This window comes from Phasianus colchicus, chromosome 23, assembly GCF_987193195.1.
Source record: "Phasianus colchicus chromosome 23, bPhaCol1.hap1.1, whole genome shotgun sequence".
Taxonomy (NCBI): Eukaryota; Metazoa; Chordata; class Aves; order Galliformes; family Phasianidae; genus Phasianus; species Phasianus colchicus.
This window is the reverse complement of record NC_143458.1, coordinates 6,405,696-6,426,552: the sequence shown is the minus strand read 5'-3', so window position 1 is coordinate 6,426,552 and position 20,857 is coordinate 6,405,696. Positions and strand designations below refer to the sequence as shown.

Sequence of the window (20,857 nt, the reverse complement as noted above, 5' to 3'; positions counted from 1 at the left end):
ACATTTCTCTCCACGTTATATTTATATATATTTGTTCTCAAGATGTCGTGTTCCACCTCAGCCTTTTGTGACAAACAGTTTTGGGGGGTTTTCCTTTTTCTCTGACTTGTTTTTTTCCTTGCCCTCCTGCAGCAGTTCTGGGAATGTCCTTATGGATGCTCCCATCCACATGGCTGCTCCAGGGCTCCAGAAATCCTCCTCCTCCTGTAGCTGCTATTGTATGTACAATATCTGTACTGTGCACTGTATTACATTGTTCAGCTGCGGCACTGGGATTGCCTCTGCTCCCAAACCTGCAAGGCACAGGATGCATGCTTTGGGCCACTCCTCCATCCCACAGTGCTCAGCCCTGCTGGGCCCATTGGCCTCTCCATCCCTGACCCTTACAGAAGCCCTATGGGGCAGATGGAGGCTCTGGGGACGCAGCTGGGATGGAGAGCTGAGGGCTATGCGGGGAAGAGGCTGCGAGATAAAAACATCTCTTGCTTTGCTTCCACACTTCACTGAGATCTGTGCACATTGCATGCTTTGCTGGGAGTGATATCAAACACAGTCCAGATCTGCTGGAATATGTCCAGCAAAAAAATAGAAATAAAGAAGGAGCGATGCGTGCTCAGAGCGATGAGCGCTTAGCGGGAGGCAGGCGTGGGGAGAAGGGTGGAAATACAGAGCCCTCCCAAAGGGAAACCTCAATGCTTTGGGGGCAGAGAAAGCTCAGAAAAGTGTCAGATCAATTGCACTGCACCGCTATTTTGTGTTTGTTTAATGCTAACAGCAGGCAGGAGGGAACTGCTATGGGTAAAGCTGCCGCACACCACGCACAATCTGACGATGCTAAAGAGATTATCGGAGCACCAGGAACTCGTCATGGCTGGAATTAGCCAAATAAATCATTGCAAACCATTCCTCCGATGGTTTCAGCCCTTTGTTTCTGGTTTACGAGTTGCTCACAGTGGCACTCGGATCTTCACAAACCATTGGGTACAATTCTGAATTCGGTGTGGATTCATGGCACGGAATGAGACATTTGAAAGTTCAGTGCCTGATCCAAATGAGACATTTAGGCTTTTTCTTTTTTGCACACAGGGACCTTTTCATAGTTCTTTAACAAAAGCCTGAACTGATATATTTTCATTGATTTTCTTGTTCCCAAAAACAGATTTTCAATAAAAACCTCTTTTAAGCTATAAAAAATAAAAATAATATTAAAAAAAAAAGCAGCCAAAGTGCTTCGGGTGAGAATGTTATGAAATATCCAGCAAAACAACTTTCGGTCGTGTTTCTGATGCTCTTCAAAATGTTCCTCTCTTGCTAAGAAGCAAAAAAAAGGCAGTTTGGGGATCAGACCCATCCTGTCTCTTATTTAGTCCATGTTTCATTTGGGTTTGTTGTAACACTCTGTGCTGGAGGTTGGAGAGCTGAGCCCTTTTGCAGCCAGCACCATGTGATGCTCTACAGAAATGCAGCCCAGTGTGGAGCCAGGCTGGAAGGAACCACGCAGCATCCAGAGCTGCAGCCCCTGCAGGAGTGATGAGGAGCAATGTGTTTTGCAGTGTATTTACACCTGGAGCTGGTTGCCTCCTCCCAGGTGGGATGAAGATGGATGCTGTCCAAACATTCCTCTGCTCTTATACACTGCAAACTACGGGGTGCTCCCATCCTTTTGACCCTTACAAGCTGGAAATGTCTCATTTCCCCTTGGAAAACTTTATAGAAAACAAAACAAAGCATTTTGAGGGGTCATTTTAGTGGGTTATCAGTCAGAGAGGAAGGTGGCCAATGGCACTTTGGAGGAAAAGCCTGAGGAAAGTCCTCACCATCAGCTGCATGGTAGCCTTCTGCAGAAGGGGACGTGAGCCCTGCAGGTCTAATTAAGGAGAGTTATTATTTCCCTGTAGTGAGTGGGCTGCAAGGAGAGCTGTGCCTGTCCGTCCTTCTGCTTGGTAAGGCATGATATCTGGTGGTTTTGTTTCAGGCAGCTTATTGTGCTGGTTTCAGTGCAAAACTCCCTCCTTGGAGGAGGCCGCGATGCTCCTGGCTTCAGGGAGCAAAGTGAAGAACACTGAGCATCTCAGTGGCCCTGAGCTGCTGGGCCGGGCATTGCCTTGCTCCTCCAGAATTAACCAGAATGTGCTTTTCTCAATAACAAACGTAGCTCTGAGATGACAAACATCTTTTGCAGCCAAGGGGTATCCAGAGGCTCGGTGTGAGCTGTCTGAGCAGAATGGGATGCTGCTTCCAGCTCTCATATAATTCTGATGTTTCCATTAGGGCTTCCCTTGCAGCACTGTGGCTGTTGTGCCGAAGTGCTCATTAGCAGGAGGGAAGGGAGAGCAGCGTGAGCAGCACCAATTCCCCATATGCTGGTCCACATTAGGCACACACATGTTGACCAAAAGAATAAAAATGTGTGTTGAATCGCCTAAAAATTCAGATAAACCCCCGAGAATCTGTGGGAAGGGTGGTTTGACTCACAAAGCCTATAGGTTGGAGGTTTGGGGGCTTTTCCCCTCGCATGAGCTGACTTTCCCTGCAGCGTGCCATAGCGCAGGGAGTTATTAAAACAAATGCCACCGCAGTGCCTCCTCTCAGCCCAAGCACTACTGCTGAGCGATGCTCGGCCATCCAGCAGCACAACAGGAGCCCTGAGCACACCGTCACCCTCCAGCACGCCGGCAATGGGGTCGCTGGGGCTGCACCGCGCGCTCTGAATTGAAGCAGCCGACTGTGAAATAGGAATTACTGACAGCTCTTAAGTATATCAAGAGAACAGCCCTATTCCTTAATACAGAGCCACTAATAGACATCTAAAGACCTATAAACCAGACAATTCCTCTATATCATCCTAGTTAAATCAATGTAGTTATATTACCCTCATCATTTTCCCTTTAACGTTTATTACATTTTGCCACTGTAATTTATTTTTTCATATCCATCAGCCGATTAAAGACTTTATTCTGAAGATACACACATCCTTGTGACCTACTTGAAGCTGACCTAAACTGTTAAGTAAAAGCAATTTGGTGGAGGAGGTGAGGGGTTTATTTGCCCTTCCTCTCTCCCTGTTTTCTTCCCCTTTCGCTCACACTGAGAGCATCGGGACGTCCCATCCGTGTCCTTGCAAAGTCTTTAGCAATATTTGTCCTACTGTTAAGGCAATGACAGCCCATAGCTTTGCCTTTTTACAGCGCTGCAAGGAGAACTGTGATGAAATTTGAGCACTCAAACACTTGTCTCCTGCTCTAGCTACCGCCACTCCACCATCTGCAATTATTTGCAATGGGAAAAAGAGGAGCAGTTATTGAATCCACCTATTGGAAGTCTCTACGAGGTGGAGGAAAGCACCTGGAGGGGCAGAATCCAGACTGTGCCCTACAAAGCATTGAATTCAGCCCAGTGCTTCTTCGTCTGCCCAGATTCGCTCTGACCTCTTCCTCCCCTGCCTTGACCAGGCATTTTGCTTTTATTCATTCCTCTGCTTGAATTATTTAAGCATCCCCACTTGGACATTTATGTGTCCGGAGCCACTCCTCTTCCTTTATTTCCAAAGAGTATCATCTTTCACCCTTTAGCCCTATGTATACCAATGCTCCCATGCTATTAGGTTGATTTTTTTGTGGGGCTGTTTTGCTTTTTTTTTCCCCTTTATTTTCTCCTCCAAACTACCTAAAACCAAGGGAAAAAACTGCCCAGAGCCTGCCAGGAAGCCAGTCCCATGGGAGGCACTGAAGGGGAAACCCAAAGCTCTTAGATCTGGTGATGCTGGCTGTGGCTCTCCATTGGGAACAACAGCGCTTGGGGCACGGAGAGACCATGTGCCAGGGACCTTTTTATTTTATGTATTATTTTTATAATGGCCTCTTTGCTACTTTTTATTTACTGCTGTAATTAACGGGCAAATCCATCAAACTCCTTTCTTCTGCTTTGCCCTCTTCAAAAAACAGCCGTGCAAATGCAGAAGAGCCTTACTGAGTGAGGGAAGGCAGACAGTTTCCACATCCCCACGCTGGGAGGAAGCAATACAAAAGCACTGGCAAATCATCAGCCAGAAGCTGCAGCAGGGCAGTTCGTCTCCCCCAGCTTCTCCTTGCACTGCTCAGGGCACTGCAGCCTCACTGAAGCCATCCTCACTCATCTTAGCACTACGGCTGGGAAGAGCTGAATGCTTTCCATATCCAACAGTGAGTGGTGAAGGGACATCCATGGATGTTATATGCAGCGATGCTGCTCTGTTCTGCACCAAAATTCTGCTTTCTGGCTCCCAAATTGGTCAAAAAAGAAGTTTGTGTTGACACTGAGGAGTAAGTAAAGTTTTGCCCACAATCTGTAATTGGAAGTTAGTTTCCTTGGGAACTAGATTTATCTCTTCCCTCGTACATACTTAATACAGCCCATCACAGAGAGGGCACTTTTCATAACCAATTGACGGGGAATTGTAGGATAAATTATGCATCCTGTGCCCAGCTGCAGCTCAGTGCTGAGTTATGGACTTCTCCATCCTGCTCTGGTGCGTGAGAACCAGACAATGAAACCCTCCTGTGCCCTTTGGAAGCGCCACAACCATTAGGGCTGGGATTACTGCTGGGCAAAGGGCTCCTTGGGCTTTGTGCAGAGCAGATCCCCACATCCCAGCAAAGCAGTGGCACTGGGGGTGAGAATAAAGAGAAGGCAATATGCTGAAGATGAGGGGGGAGGATGGAAGTGCTACATTTAACAGCTATGAAATATACATAGGGCTCTCGCAATGACTGAGGGCAGCTCTGGCCACGATTTTACAATCCCAGCGAAAAGCTTTCAATCTGGCTTGTAAATCACGTTCTTAAAATTCATTCTGTTTAAAATATTAATCCCACATGTTATTAATAACATGGGGAAGAAATATATATTTTAAGTGAGGTTTTTTATCATCTGACTATCACTTTAATTCGCGGTTTGTCCTTTTCAAGAAGAAATCCATTCTGTGGACATTGTTATAAGATAAAAACTTAAATCACGCTTGCTGTTGAATTTTTCATCTGAGCCTGATTCCCTATTAATAACTTATTTTTATAAAATAATAACGTGCCCAGATTAGAGGGGGAGGGAGGGGGGGTGATAAAAACAAGCCTCACGTGGATTTTAAATAGGACTTCAGCCACCCTTGACTTCCTTTTGAGCTGGATAAGTTACCAGCAACTTTTGCCACCCCGTTGCAATGACTGCCTTGGTGCCTGGTGTCACCAGGATGCCATTCATCTCTGCCTTCCTGAGGTGCCAATGAGACAGGTTAGAAATGCAGCCAAAGCATCAGGCAAGGGCAATGTTAAGCTGAAGAAATAAAAAATAATCGAGCATCGCTTTCCCCTTGACTTATCTGCCTTGGCAGAAGTCCGGTCCTGCTGTTCGGGAAGCATCTTCCCTCTCCCCAGCTCTCCCAAGGGATGCTGCCAGCCTGGGCTAGAGCTCAATTTCCTCTCTCCTCCTTCCAATTTGCTCTCCAAAGTGCCTCCCACTCCCACACTCCATTAATTGCCACTGCAGGTAACGTACCTGCTGCTGAACCCGCAGATCCGTCTGCACTCACTTTCACCTGAGGAAGGCTGGGCCCCCACCATGCAAGCCAAACAATAGTTTTTAATTAAACTCGCAGCCATGGGGCTTTCATTGCCAGGATCACGCAAGCAAAGCCTGGCAGTGCTCGTGGGCTCCCTTCTGCCCACAAATGCTGGCATTCTGCTGCCTACTTTGCCAAGAGAAGTGAACCAGGTCTTCTCTACCCCCATACTGCTCCCTGCTGCCCTATGGGCAATGCTCAACTTTGGAGCACATGGAGAATGAGGGAGTGCGGCTTTGGTGCACACATGGCCACACCATGCAACCCAAAGTCATGCACTGTGCTCCTGGAGAGGCACGCAGCGTTGTGCAAGTTGCAGGAACAAAGGAAAAGGCCACGATATTTGCTTGTGTAAGAGAAAACTTGGGGATGATAGCAGAACTGGCAGCACCCCAGCACCAGGAGTCCATGGCTTTTAATTAAGTAAGTTCAGAGCACAATTGGCAGAGTCTTATCTGCAGCTCACACTTCCCAGCTGCGAATGCACCACAGCACCCCGTCCTGCTGTGCTGCTGTGGGAGGGAGGGGATGGGATGGGGGTTACACTGGGGACACAGCTCAGGGGACACACAGCAGTGCTCCCAGACCAGATGGTCTCATCACATTTAGTTTAGTGACAAAAGCAGGGTGGCTTGGGATTTATTTCCCCTTCCTTAAGAAAAATAAATAAATAAATAAATAAACAAATCGCATTCAAAGCTGTTTCTTTCTTTCTTTCTTTCTTTCTATCTCCTTTTTTTTTTTTTTTTTTTTTTTTTTTCCAGCTGCCCCAATTATCCCATTTGTTCAAAGCAAAATCTTGCAATTCGAGGCAGTTTATTTATTCTGCCCAAGCCGTGTTTACAACGCCACAGCGGAGCGCTGGGGTTGAGTTAAGCGGTGCTGGGGGTTGGGGCCGGGCTGGGAAAAAAAAACCAACAAAAAAATAAAAAATGAAAGGAAGAAAATTAAAAAGAGCAATTTTAAAAACGCAGACATCAAAGGCATCATTTATATTTCAAATCATGGGGAAATAACTTCATAATGAGGAATCATAACGGGAAACTGAAGACTCTAGCATCATTACAGCTCCAGCTTCAAAACCCTCGCATTGTTCTTGGTGAGAGGGGAAAAAAAGACCTGAACAAGTCAGGAAATGAGAGGAATGGGGGAACGTTGCACTCAGCTGTTAATCCTTACAGGAGAAGCTTGGCGGTGGGAGGGCACACTGCCAAACTGCCAAACTGCACACCCTGCTCAAAGCACCTCTCTCCTCTCTTCTCCTTGGGTGATAGGAGAATGGGCTGGGGATGCTGATGGCCCTGGGGTGCTGATGAGCATCTCCAACCCCAACTGGCTTTTTTGTTGGGGTCATAACAAAGGGTTTTATCCCAGAGGTTTGTGCTGCTCATTGCCACTCGCTCAGGAAAGTGTGATAAAAAGCAAAGCACCTTTTGTTGATCTACTCAACCATGAGTAAAAGACAGGGGAGCATTGTGAGGATTAATTAGTTAATGTCTGTAAAGCATGATACGGCAAGCCAAGTATTACTAATACTGTCCCATTCAAAAGAGAGCTCCGTGCTTATGATTAATTATTATTATTACAACCACTTTGGCAGCAGTAGGGAAAAAAAAAAAAATAACGAAGGGTTTATTTGGAAATGAAATGCCCAGTTTCCCCTCTGGAGCACTGGGGAGAAAACAGATAGTGCTATTTGCAACGCCCAGGGAAGCAGCTGTGAGCAGATAAGGGCTTCTCGGGAAGAAGGGACTGCAAAGGCAGAGGCAGGAGGAGCAGAGCCCTCCTGGTGTCTCTGTGCAGAGCTGAGCATCCGCCAGCAGAGCCAGTTCAGGAACCTCGAGCATCCTACAGATCTTCCCCTTTATTTCAAGTTTCTGCTGGCAGCAACAACGGATCAACACTACTCTGCTGTGCACATTCAAGCACTTTTATTTCGCCATCAGAGTCACAAATTCCAGCAGAAAACTGAACACCTCTTCTCCTTCTCCCCTTTGCCTCTTCCGGGAAGGAACAAACACTTTGTCAGGAACAAGCAGAGGATACATTTGTGCTGGTTTTGCGTCCCGCGGCCAGCGGAGGTGTTTGTTATGCAGAATTGCTTGTGCCACTCTCCTGGGAACACCATTTGGTTGGCAGATAAATCCTTACCTAGGCTGCTCCGTGTCAGCTCCATACAGTAGTTGAGCATTAGTATGCTGCCCTGCTGCTGATGATTTATGTCACTAAGCAACACAGCATGAACTGCAATTTTTACAATCAAATATACAATTTACGCTACATTTTTTGGTGCATATTTTAGGAGATGAGCTTAAAACTGCTTGCTGGCAGTGCTCGATCCGCTGAGGGGTTGGGAAAGTCCCAGCCAGTGCTGCAGCCCCAGCTTGGGAGTGAGTTACAACTCACTTCTGCACGGGGAGAACATTTACGTCAATGAGCACCAATGTCACATTGCTGCTAGCAAAGAGGAAGCTCCTTGTCCTGGGTTTTTCACCCTAAATCCTCCAAGTGCTTCACATCTCACTGCCTCGTTTTCCCCCTTGCATCCCTGGGGTGCACCTCTAGGGATGCTCAGGGTTCCTCAAGGATGCTTGGGATGCTGGCACTGGGAGAGCCTTCTCCAATTGGATCCATTGGATGTCACCATGCTGACAGCATTCTCAGGGGCTCGGGGAGGACTTTCCCCCGCAGCTGATGGCAGGCATGCAGCAGATCAACACTTCCTGGAACAGCAGCTATGAATTTTTCATAGGAGCAAGGAAATTTGAGACCTGGTTTGGTTGTTTTATTAAACATACAAGCAGGCATCCTTCAGGGAAGACATTGCGGGCAATTACAGAGCTGTGATTGGCATGGTGGATAACAGAGCTGTACAGATGTTAATACCTAATTTGCTGCAGCGTTTCGCCCCAGGGAGATCTAACTACGAAAAAGAGGCAATTTGTTTCGGTTCAAAACCCCTGGAGAAGTCCACCCTGCTGGAAAGTGGAGAAGTTTGGATAACTCAATTAAGCACCACAGGCCTTAACCCACAGGTGCAGCGAGGGCTGCAGACACAGCATTGTGAGGCAGAGGGGCTGCAGAACAGCCTGCACTCCCATTACAACCATCTCCTTGCTTTTGGGGACGTGTGGCAGCTCAGGCCTCATGTGCAAGCTATTTTGTGTGAATTGGTGTTAATAGTGCCTTTCCAATTATAGAAATTGCATTTTAATTTAAGGGAAGGATTACAGAGGCAGAAGATGAGGAAGAGCAATCTTGACCACTAATTAAAATTAAATAACTTTCCTATTGAAAAAACTTTGCCTTTCTGTGAAAAGCAAATGATTACACTGCATCCAGTGCAAATGCTCCCAGACGACAGCATTGCACTGCAGAGCACGGGGCTGCCACGTCCACAGAGAAGATTCTTTTAACCCAAAGGGCATAAGATCCTGTTCACAGCAGCTGGAAAACCCAAAAAAAAACCCACTCTGCAAAAGGAAACGTGAGGCCAAAACCTGCTGAGAGCCGCAATGTTGAAGGTGAAGAGGAAAGCTGGGAGCGGTGCTCCCCAGCCATGGAGCTGATCAAGGCCAGGCTGGATGGAGCCCTGGGTTTAGTGGTGGGCAGATCTGCTCACAGCAGGACAGTCAGAAATGGGTGAGCTTTGAGGTCCATTCCAACCCAACCATTCTATGGTTCAATGATTCAGTGATTTTGTAGAAAAAAATCTTAGAGAGATTGAGCAATACAGATCTTGGTTTATGAGCACTACTGCAGGATTTGGACTCACCCTCCAAATTCCTATAGCACTGGAAAAGAGATTAGGATCAAGAGAACAGGAGCAATGATGTCTGTGCTGCCTGATAACATCCTACAAAGCCAAGAGAATAAAGGAGGAAATGCCCAAAGCCTGCAGCAACGCTGAGAGTTTCATAAAAGCAGTCTGTGCATGAAGTTAAAGCCACTCTTCTCCAGCTGGGGACGTATAATGGTCCATATATCCACCTCCCTGTCCAGAAAATGGACTCCTGGCTGCCTGTGTATGGATGTACGACCACACTCGGCAGCGCGTTCAGGGACTATGAGATGTGCATAACAGCAATTCATTGCCACTTTCCCCTCTTCCTCCCACTAAAAGTTCGTGCTGGTATTTCTTACGGCTCATTTCCAGCTCTCGAGTTTTCTCTTTAATCAACTTCAGGTAGGAAAAGCCCCAAGCTAAAGCACTGCCAGTTCTTGGGGTCGAAGTAAAGTGAAAATTGGTGGGTTTTGCCTTAAATCCTTTGATCCTAGAGTTGCATGGGAGTCCCAGCTTTTATTAAAAAGCAAGGTTGGCGACTTTGGCAGGAATAAACCTGGAAACAGGAACCAAAAATGGCCTGGGAGGAAGGAGGTGAATAAAAACATCCTCCAAAGCAGTCAGAGATATTTATTACAAAGGGGACTTTTAAGAACAGCTTTGTGATGGGAGAAGGCAGCCTGTGCATCACATCTAGTGACAGCTTGGACCAGCATTTATCCAGGCAGCAAAGCACACCTTCCATCCAGCACGCAGCTATAGGCAATCGCAGGGGAGCTGCAGGGATCCCCAGCACTGATTTTTATATCTCCACGTCCAATGAAGCAGCTCACACTAATGAGCTCAACTTGTCCACAGACCCAAACCAACTGAAGCCCTGCTGACTGGTAAACACACTATTTGACATCAAAAAGGTGAATTTGCTCCAAAAGACAGTGGCAAGCTGTCAGCTGCATTGACAGCTGTCAGTCTTGTCCATCATCAGAGCAGCGCTGCACTCAGAGAATTAATTCTGCCGGTATTTATCACATTCCCAGCTGAAGCCTGGCTCGCTTGAGAGCACAAATGCAGATTGCAATCACTCCATTGCCTGGGAGTCTCGCGCAATTTGTTTCCCATTATGGCTCTGCTGAAGTCTGAAGGCATCAGCACGGACTATTTTCCCTGCCGGGTGCTGACACGACATGTTGAGGAGTAATGAGGCTCTTTGGGGATGTAGTTCCGGTAAGTGCAGCTAATGCCATTCCTCAGATCTGTCCCCAGTGCTCCTATGATAGATCCTACTTGCTTTTATTTTCTACAACCTATGCTTTATTCCTGCATATATTCTGCTTTGCCTGGGTCTGTCTGGCTGCGAGGCTGCTTGCAGGATGCAGCTGCTGCACAAGACATCACCTCGTTCTCCTCCCCTTAGCATTCAGGACCTTCACCACGTGCTGTCTGCCACATGGTGACTCCCAACTGTGACCAACATTTCCATTGTCTGCAAACCCTGTTTATTGCCATGCAGGTGACACAGCTGTCAAAGTAGAACGTGCCCTTTGGTACTGAAAAAGAAACAAGAACCAAAACAAATACCACCTCAGTCTGCAGATTTGCATCCCACCACCTCAATGGAAGTACCTGAAAGAAGAAGATACGGGTTTTCTTTGATCCTTGGAGGTTTGGAAGGCAGTGGAAGCGTTTGCAGATGGCTAAAGTACTGGAAACCCAGCAATTTGGTGAGAAAGGACCCCCACACAGGTTCTGAGGGACTTTGCTGTGCCCTGCAGCTCAATGAGATGAGATGAACACAACCTATATTTGGGGCATGACGGGTTAAATTAAGGTGCAAAAGGTGCACGATCCCTCACCATGATAACCTGATGGAGGCTTGGGAAGAAGCCTATCATCCCCTCTTCATCTTCCCACACCCGGATGTGTGGGAGCCGTGGGGCTCACCTGCAGTGAGCTGTGAGCCTCGCTCCGCATGCTGGCAGTGTTCCAGCCACACCGGCTGTTGCTTTTTCTCCAGGGAAAAATAAACGCTGAAACCAAGATGATTCGTAGAAACATTCTGTGAACTTCATATGCTACCTGTCCACGGACACCTGCTTCCAGATTTCCAGGCCGTGTTCCCATCTGGGATGTGAATCTTGCTGAATTTGTGATTTCTTCCTCAACACATGGAGTGTGGACACTGCTGGATCCTTCCTGCTGTAATCGAGCACAAATGCAAAGCATGCAAATACTGCAAAAAGAACTTAATGTCTCCTCTGGAAGAAGATGGGGAAAATGAGTCCTTAGACTTTGCACCAGCAGAGCAGCATCCTCAGCAAGCCTGTCTGCTATTCCTATCACCCAGAGTGGAGCCTTTAATAACTGGAGAGGACAAAAAGCCAGGCTTGTTGTCAGAGGTGTGCATAGAGAGGCTGATGCTGTATCAATTAAGATAAGAGTGCGGTCTGTAGACTGCACTAAACCGAGGAAATGCGTTAACCTCTCATTTCCTTGCTTTTGAGGCATACGATATGCACTGTGGTGCCTAACCAGATATGACACACTGTAGATTATGGCTGTTAATGAATGACCCAATTTTTATTTATTTCTTTTGTTCCTTCCTGGATCTGCATTAGCAGATCTGTAGAGCTGTTAGGATGTGGAACAACATCTCTGCTGAAGGCTCCCCTCTGCTCAACTCCTTTCGTGGCAGTGAACCTTTCGGTGGCAGCAAGTATCCTTTCATCACACTTGTCCCTTCAGGAAGGCTTTGGAATCTCCCTTCACCCCCACTTTGAGAGCACAGTCCCTTGTGTGGAGCGGTCTGGAATGGAGATGCCCGGGGATTTGGTGGTAAAGAGCTCAGCTGTTGCACTGGAACCCTCCAAAACCAAATCTGAAATATCCGCCCTGTCCCAATTTCAGCCCAAGACCTTCCTGATGCTGCTCAGGTCTCTGATGCAGTAAGGGAAAAGAATAGCCCACCTGCTAACTGCTTGTCCATCCAGGGGTCCTCAGCTGTGAGAAACACAAGGTATTTCAATTATTCATGCAATTACTGCATATGACAAAGTCTCTCACCCATACAGCTTGGTCTCATTTTGCAGTTGGTATTTTAATTGAGAAAGGAAGGGTTGTCATGAACATTTGCAAGCACACCAGGCAGTGCACAGAAGTGCATCAGTGCAGGGTCTGAGCCCATTCTGGCCCGGTGCCGCCAGAAATCTCCCCTGGAGTCAAAATCCTGACCCAAAAATGAGCTGAGAAAGTTTAATGCATAATTGAAATAAAATTTCTATTTCCACTTTGGATTATCTTACAAAATTTTAATTTCACAGAAAAGTCATTACTTCATTTGTTTTGCTAATCCTTCAGATCAGCTCTGTACGGAGGATGATCTGGAACATTATTAGAGTCCCTAATAAGATATCATTTCCTCCTCAAGCACAATCACTGAGGTCTGAACAAACAACACCAAGCTGCTCATTCAGCTCAGCTTTGGGCAGTGGGGGCCAGCAGCACCCCAGGCTCTGCTTGTGCTTCTTCCCCTCCTGCTCCCCACATGTGCAGATGGCTGTGGCCACCTCCCTGCACCACAAAGATGCATTTTGGGGCAGCAACAGAACCAAAAACCCCTGAAATTCACCCATGAGAATCAGTCCATTTGTGCACTGAGATGGTTCTTCATGTGGAGATGGAATAGGGAAACGCGTTTTAGCTGCACAGTGATGAGAGCAGCTGTGCTCACTCACATCTGTGGAGCAGTGCTGTGACCTCCATTCTACAGGTGAGCAGAAGTCTGCTCCCAACATCTCCCCCACCTCCCACACACCAAGGCAGGAGCAGAAAGCTCTGTGCAAAGTCCAGTGCTCTCCCTGGGGCCATGGAAGCTCCCTCGTGGTGGGAAGGGCAGAGGGGACTTCTCCATCCGCCCATCGTGACCACGCTCCTCCCTTTGGAGCAAAGCTCAGCATGAAGGCAAGAGGACGGCTGCCAGAAGTGATGGAGAAGGCACTGGGAAAGCCATCAGGTGGGTCAGAGCTCCGCAGGGATGCGGGCCCCTTTCTGCTCCGGGTGGGGGCACCGAGCCGAGATCTGCTCGGGGTTGTGTGTGACCACGGCTCCCACTAGTGGCTCGTCCTAAAAGCGGTCTCTCTCCAGGTGTCCTGACCCTGCTTCCCCTAGATTTCGAGGGCCGCACGCCTGCTTTCCTCCCCTCCGAAGCACAGAGGGATGCTGAGCACGGCTGCAACCCTGCAACAACACCCAAGTTCCACCACACCAAAAATCTGCAGACTTCTCCAAAACACCACTTTTACGCCGTGTCCACTTACAAAGTGATGCCCAACATTGCACAGTGGCCCCTCCACACCTGGGGAGAAGGGAGCAGGGTGAGGGATGTCCTGGACCAGCAGGGTTGACAGGTGATTGAGACATCCTAGGGCAGCACTCTGGAGATGCATTTCCAATAGGAAAAAGCACAGAACCATGGGGAGACACTTCTACTCCACTGGAAAGCATTTCCTTCATCAGCTCCAGACTCACAGGTTCATACAGCTCAGCTCTGAGCATTTAGCCAACAGCATCCACCCAAATCCATCACTTCTTAGGTAATTACTGCTCCATTACCCTGAGTTTACAGTGATCTATTTGCAATCATGAAATGAATTATCTCTTAAGAGAGAAAAAAGTTGGGGAGAGATTAGAAAAAAGTGAACACAACCAAGAAATAAAAATCAATTGGCGGCTCCATTAACACACAGCCAGGACGTTGCTCACCACAGTCTGCCATGGGGATGCTGAACAGGGAGATGAGGCTCATGGGGGGCTGACAGCAAAACAAAAGAACAATTACAAAAGAAAATTAAAATCACCTTTTTAAGCGAAAGTTCGAGACGATTTCCTGCAAAGATTTAATAAGGAGAATATTGACTGCCGATGCAATAATTGATTATTAAATCACTAGGAATACGCACACAGACAAAGCTGCAGTGTAATTTCTCTACTGTAATAAATATTTTTCTTGGCATTTACTTAATACGTGCCTGCCCACGTGAATTTAAATGATGTATCTTTAGAAGCCTTGATGCAAAACAGAGCCTCAGCACCACAGCCATCCATCAGACACTAAGTTGCTGCTAATAACTTTCCCTTGGGGGAAATTGCAGGCAAGTAGTTATGAATTTAGTGAAAGGGAGCCTCAAGTCTCCCCTTCTTTTTAAGAAGAAGATGTGATATGGAGTGCACGGAGAAGGCATGAGAGGAGCAACCCCAGGGCACAGATGGAGGAAGGGGTCAGCAGGGAGCATCCAAATGGCCCCAGGTAACTCATCACCACTCCTTGGTTCTCTTGAGCCCCAAAATACAGAGACTGCAAGCAAAAAGAGCAGCCTGGAAGGGAATAAGGATCAAAGGTGATGGGGATAATAGGAAATGTAAATAATAAACAGATATATTCAGAAAAGCCCTCTACAAGTGTTTCAAGCTCTCTCCATTTGGTCCTTTCAAGATGCTTTTCTTCGCTTTCAGCTAAAGGCAGCATGTCTGGGAAGGTGGAGGAGGAGCAGCAGGCACGGGAGAGCTGGCCATGGGATGGGCAAAATAAGCAGTGCTTGCAGGAAGGGGATTTCTCAAAGCCAGGCAGGAGGCAGCCAGCATGGTGGCTTGAAAATGGGTAAAACCCATCTGCATGCAGGTCCCGTCCATCCTTCCAATCCAAAGAGCTTCCCCACTGCTTTTCTGAAAAGCAGAGTGTTTTGACACCCTGAAATCCTATTCCCTGCCCAGGTTGGGCTGAGGAGGGGTGGGTTTGCACAGCATCACCTCCTGAGGTCTTTCCTGGAGCTCATTCGTGTTCCTCTGTGTAGGGTTTAATGCCATTATCCTCCTCCTTTAGCTCAGATAAAAATTTAACGAGGACAAAATAAGCCCTGAATGAGGATATTTTCAAGGCTGTTTGAAGGTCTCTAATGAGAGCAGAGAACGATGCATAATTGAACGTACAGCGAACACACAGCAGGCAGTGAGGGCAGGGGAGGGGGAAGGCTGCCCACCAGCCAAGCCCTGAGCCATCATCCCCCCCATTCTCTGCCCACGCCACCCACCCAACAGCTTTCCATCCCTTTGCATTCTCAAAAAAATGAGCTTCTTACTTTAAATCTAAAAACCCCCTGCTTTTTCTAAGAGCGAAACTGAGGCACAGAGGACTGTAGTGCTGTTTCTAAGGTCACAGTGCCATAACTTCAGAGCAAAGATGATGCTTTGATGGGATTTGTTTTCCAGGTTATTTCTCAGGATGATGTCTCCTGCCTCCCATCGGCTGGGGCTTGGCACCCAGACATGGAGTAAATCACAGGTTTGGCATCACTTTCTGAAAGGATAATAGTTTTTGCTTGGGAAATTTATTCCCTTTCACTCTCATTTGACAGACAAATCGCACCATGCCAGGATTTCCCCCCCAAACTTTTGAGCAGCTAACATGGCCCCGAGGGATTTATTTGGCTATCAAAGCAGTTTTATCTCGGGGGGATGCAGAACTTTGGGTCCGCTCGCTGTCTCATTGTGTTGGGCTGAGATTCATCGCAGAGATTTGCATTCCCCAGGGTTGCCTGATTTTAGTTACACTTTCAATAAAAGTGGAACAGTGAAGGGGACGGAGCCTTGATGGGAGAACACTTCACCCTCTGCTGTTCCCAGCTGTGAAAAGAAGCTGGGGATAACTTTCCATCTCAGACTTCCCATTGAACTCCAAATAGCACTGATGACTGCTAGGAGAGGACCCCATAGGCAGGGCTGTCTGCAGCTGCAAAGAGCCCATACACACTCAAGACCTCAGAAAGTGAACAATTTGGGATGGACTGGTGCAGAATGAAGGATTTCCAGGATATTTTGTAAAATCACATCGTACCAATCAGCGTGCAGTGGCTTGGCTATGCTGGCTGCTCTCAGTGGCTGCACATCTTTTCAGTTCTTACTTAAATACAATGGGCACTTTGGAGACAATAGCATTTGCTGTGCTGTACAAAGCTGGATGCTTTCTAGTGGTAGGAAAGCAAAATACACTAATGGCTCTCAGATGCTTTACAGACCTTAACAACATCAGGCTCACAACAATGCTATAAGAAATAGGAACTATAATTGTCCCCATTTTAAGGGGAAAGAAGAATGGATACAGATGCATTAAGCACCTGGCTAAGCAACGTCTTATCAGGAGATGTGGTTGGCTCTCCATTACCTGATGTCTCAATAGCAAGACCGGATCTCTTTCTGTCAATCACGCACCAGCTCCTTCAGGAAGAAGTGGCTCAGGAAAATAAAGCCTCCTCTCCTTTGTCCCTCCTTCCCTTTCTTCAAAAAAAGTGCCTTTTCCACTGAAAAATGAGAAAAGTTCACTTTTCTTTAGACAGCTCCATACAGATGCATAATGTTATAACATGATAGAAAGTACAGCAGGAAGAGAGTGATGGTAAAGTCTATGGCTGCAGCAGATGAGGACAAGCCCAAATGCAACTTCTGTGGGTGCAGAAATGGAGAAAAGAAGATGCTTACCTTCAGAAAGGCCTCAAGCATACAGGGATCTCCAGTAAAATACCCTGCCCCCCGCTGCCCCCTGCCAATCCTTAAATGAGGGCTGGGTAGGGGTGGATCCTGACTCCATCTCTTCCATCACTCAGTACATTGCGTGCACCTGAGCTCCCCTGGGTTGGCCCTGCCTTCCCATCAGGTGCTCCATCACTGCTTCAGGCTGTGAAAAAGCATTTTCACTACATGATGAAATGGGAGAGAGCAGCAGGGACCTTAGAAAGTGGGGAGAAGACAGCAGCAATACAGCAGGGGTAGGTGGCAGATTTTTCAGGGACAGAGCCAGAGCAGGAGAGATGGGGCTACACCCTCTATGTTCATGCACTGTTGGGAATACCTGTTCCATGCACATCATGTATGGATCAGTTTGAAATATTTGCAACTCAGAGGTATAGAACATTATTCACTGCATGTTCCACCAGGATAACAAGCCATCCCCTTTGCCCACGTCCATCAAGCAAGCAGACAATCCACTCTCTTTATTTTCCCTGGATAAAGGACATGTCCTTCTGACATATGGGATCCTCAGTCCTCAGGATGAGATGGAACAGCAAAATGAAGCGTGAGTCGTTCCTCTCCTGCATCGTTTGGCGTGGAGTAGAGAGGTTGGGAGAAATTACAGCTGGGCCCATAAATCATGGTGTTAATTACGTATTCAGCCAATGTTGCCAAGGCTTTCTGTTTGCAAATTGCCTGCAAACAGATTGAAAAAGTCCCCGCCATATTCCTTGTTTGAAAATATTTACAAACGTCTTCACGGTCTAAGGATCAATTTCTGTTGAAAATGTGATTATGGAATCTACAATTCACATCCACACCACTCCTGCTGACCCAGCTGTGGCCTTTTGATGTTTCTGCGCCATAAATATGCAACAAAGAAGTTAGAAAGTCACAATTCTAAGGCCAGAAGGAAACAAAACCTTCTAGTCTGACTTCCCAAAGGTTCTCCTCTGTTGAGTGTCTCTCTGAGCCTAATGAACTCTCCACAAGAGCAACTTTTAGAAAAATACAGTGTCTCGATCCAGCACCTTGAAGTAGTGAAGAATTTACCGCCGTCTTCAGTTAGCTGAGCCAGGGCTTAATTACCCTTGCCGTTTAATTTGTATCTGAACGTTTCTAATTTGCATTCAGCTCCTGTTACGCCTTCGCTAAAGATCCCTTGGCTCTCTGAAGCTTCTCCCGGCGTGGCTGCTCACAGAGTAGCAATTACTGCCGCTGCCTCATCCACGGTTCCGAGTCCAGACCCTTCACCTGCACCATGGGTTCCGATCCAGCCCAGCCTGGATTCAAAGCAACGGGGCATGTCCGTGACAAGTGGAAATTTTGCAATCAGAGAGATGTTTTGAAACGCTCCCAGTGGGGAGGATTTGAAGGAAAAGTTTGCTTTCCGAGAGAATTTACGCTAGCGAAGCTCAACTGGCTGTTCAAGGTGAGTGAGCACAAAAGGGTCAGGCTGAAGCTGTCTTTCGAATTAGAATAAATCATCCTCTTTCATATGCCTCCTTAATGGCTCTCCTCCGCCACACTCCGTACCCAACATCGTGGTCCGACCACATGCAGCTAGGAGGTGAGCTGAGTCTTCTCCTAATGATCAGCTTATTACAGCCATGAATTATGCACACAGCTAGTTTATGCAAAACAAGACGGTTATTATTATTAAAACCCTGACAACAGCTAAGCAGCTGGTGTCTCACTGTCTATCATGCCTTGACTCCTGTTTAACATGCTGACCAATATTGCCTTCTTGCTACTTTTGGCTCTTCCATCTGTCTGCCCACGCCCACCTATTGGGTTTGTCTCTGGCACCTTTCATTCTGAGCTCATCTGAGATGATCATACCCAACAAATGAGGGAAAAAGTAAGCATTAAAACTTCTTGTAGACATTAGATTGAAGGTACTTAAAGAAAGATCTTTGCTAAGCTGATGGTGAAGAAATGCCAGGTGCTGCACAAACCCAGAAAGCTGCTTCTTACATCAATGCATTTGCAGCCCAAATTGTTGCCAACTCTGCCAGATTTCTGCTGGCTTATCTCATCCCGCTTTCACATCCTTCTGGGGGGGACACTGAGCACACTTGAAGTGCATGTTGCACCTGGACTGTACTCTTCCAGCTTCTAGCACGAGGCACAAGCCTTGCAGGAATTTCTAAATGCTGGTGTTTTCCAAATATTATTAATCATGATCATTTAAGTGAATTTGTTTTCCACTGTTTGCTCAGCTCCACTCAGTGCACACTCAGGTTTTTAATGAGAGCTGAAAGCGTGCAAGACAGAGATGGAGCAGGAGACAAACATCTGGTCCTATGAGAAACTTGCTTGAAGCTTTGGTCTTCTTCTCAACTTCTCTGATGGTTGCATGTGAGCAGCCCAGCGAGGAACCTATGGATGGGTTGTACGTGGGGGCCTCTGACAGTTTGGTAACCATGTGTTTCATTTATCTGTCACCTTTGTTTACTCTCATTTGTATACTTAACTAATTTGACTTGACACAATAAGAGCATGACCATGAGAAGCAAAAGACATTGCTTAAATATTTCATACAGTTCTTTTTTAAGAAGCACGTGAGAGTACAGTACCCAATCCTTTGTCTTGCTCATTCTTATTAGAAAGAAAGGAGATTGAGGAAAATAGCCATCATTGTATCAGATTATGCATGAATGCATAATAAAGCTCCTAAAGATACGTGAAATATCGGTGCATTCACTAATGGGAATTGATTCAGAATTTTATTCATTTTTAACAAGATTTAATGAAGTTTCCTTGTATGTTTCTCCCTGTGGTTCATTATTCCATTAAGTGCCATTTAATCTGGGTGATGTGTGTAGAAGATAACAGCTTGCGATGGGTTTTGTTTAACAAACTTCTCACCAGCTCTCCCACGGGCTGTGAAGCAGTGACAGGTACCATCCCAGCACAGGGGCCACCACAGCTGCCTCCAATGGAGCCACATCAAAGATGGATGGGATCAGCTGGGAGTCAACTGGTTTTGGCAGAAGCACAACTCGCTGATGGGTTTGGAGTGGGATTAACAATTTAAAGCACAGCTCTCCCCTGCATGCAGCATCTTTGTCTCTCATTAGCAGCAGGCACTCATGCTGCTGAAAATCTAGTTTTAGGAAAACAGCAATCTGGATTGAACGATTTCCCATTGTTCTTTGAGTTGTTACTCTGCATTGCTCCTCAGGGCACTTTGCAACCCTACTGTAGGATCCTAGACCTCCTGGCCACCTACCCACCCTGTCCTTGACCAAGCACTGCCTGCAGAGCAGTTCCAGCCGCAGGGTTAGGTCTGTCCTCACTTCATCCCTTCCACCAGCTAATCAAATTTAATCTTCTGAGGAATTTGGCTTATTCTGAACCAAATTGCTTTGCCGGTTAAGATCTTTCTTTTGTCTCCCAGCCTAAATTTAGTCGTTGCTCAATGATGGCCTTTAACTTAAGCCATTATTTCCTCCCCTAGTGTTTTCTTCTCTGACATATTTATAGAGTACAGCCAGGTCCCCTCTCTGTCTTTGCTTAGGTAGGCTAAAGGAGCCCAGTTCTGCTCCTTCCCTCTCTCGAGATTGCTCTCCATTTTCAAGGACAATGTAGTTGCTCTTTTTAGCAGCTGTTCCAGGGCCAGTTCAGCCTTTTCAATAGCAGTTATTAAATCTGTACAGTGCATTTCTGCGGCAATCTCACCTGAGCCTAGCACACTAGCAGGAGTACCTCCTCATCTCTGCCAGAAATATCTTCCATTCAAGGTAAACATGGAAGAAATACTTCAAGCACTTAAGAGCAGCAAGTGGATTTTGTGTGTGGCCATCCCATATCATAGCCACTCAAAACTTGAGCTGTACACAAGGGAAGCAGATTCACCAGCCAGGTCCACGTTGAGGATAAGCAGATACCACTGTCATAGAATCAAAGAACCAGAACAG

The 20,857-nt window shown here is 46.8% G+C and overlaps 1 long non-coding RNA gene across 1 annotated transcript; it reads right to left on the bottom strand.

Annotated features, from left to right (window-relative positions):
* Positions 1-9,917: 9,917 nt before the first annotated feature.
* Positions 9,918-16,719, bottom strand: LOC149915197 (uncharacterized). Its single transcript, XR_016459592.1, has 3 exons — positions 16,591-16,719; positions 12,342-12,374; positions 9,918-12,180 (listed from the first exon to the last, which is right to left on the bottom strand). It is a non-coding gene; the product is annotated as an uncharacterized LOC149915197 (long non-coding RNA).
* Between the last annotated feature and the right edge of the window lie 4,138 nt (positions 16,720-20,857).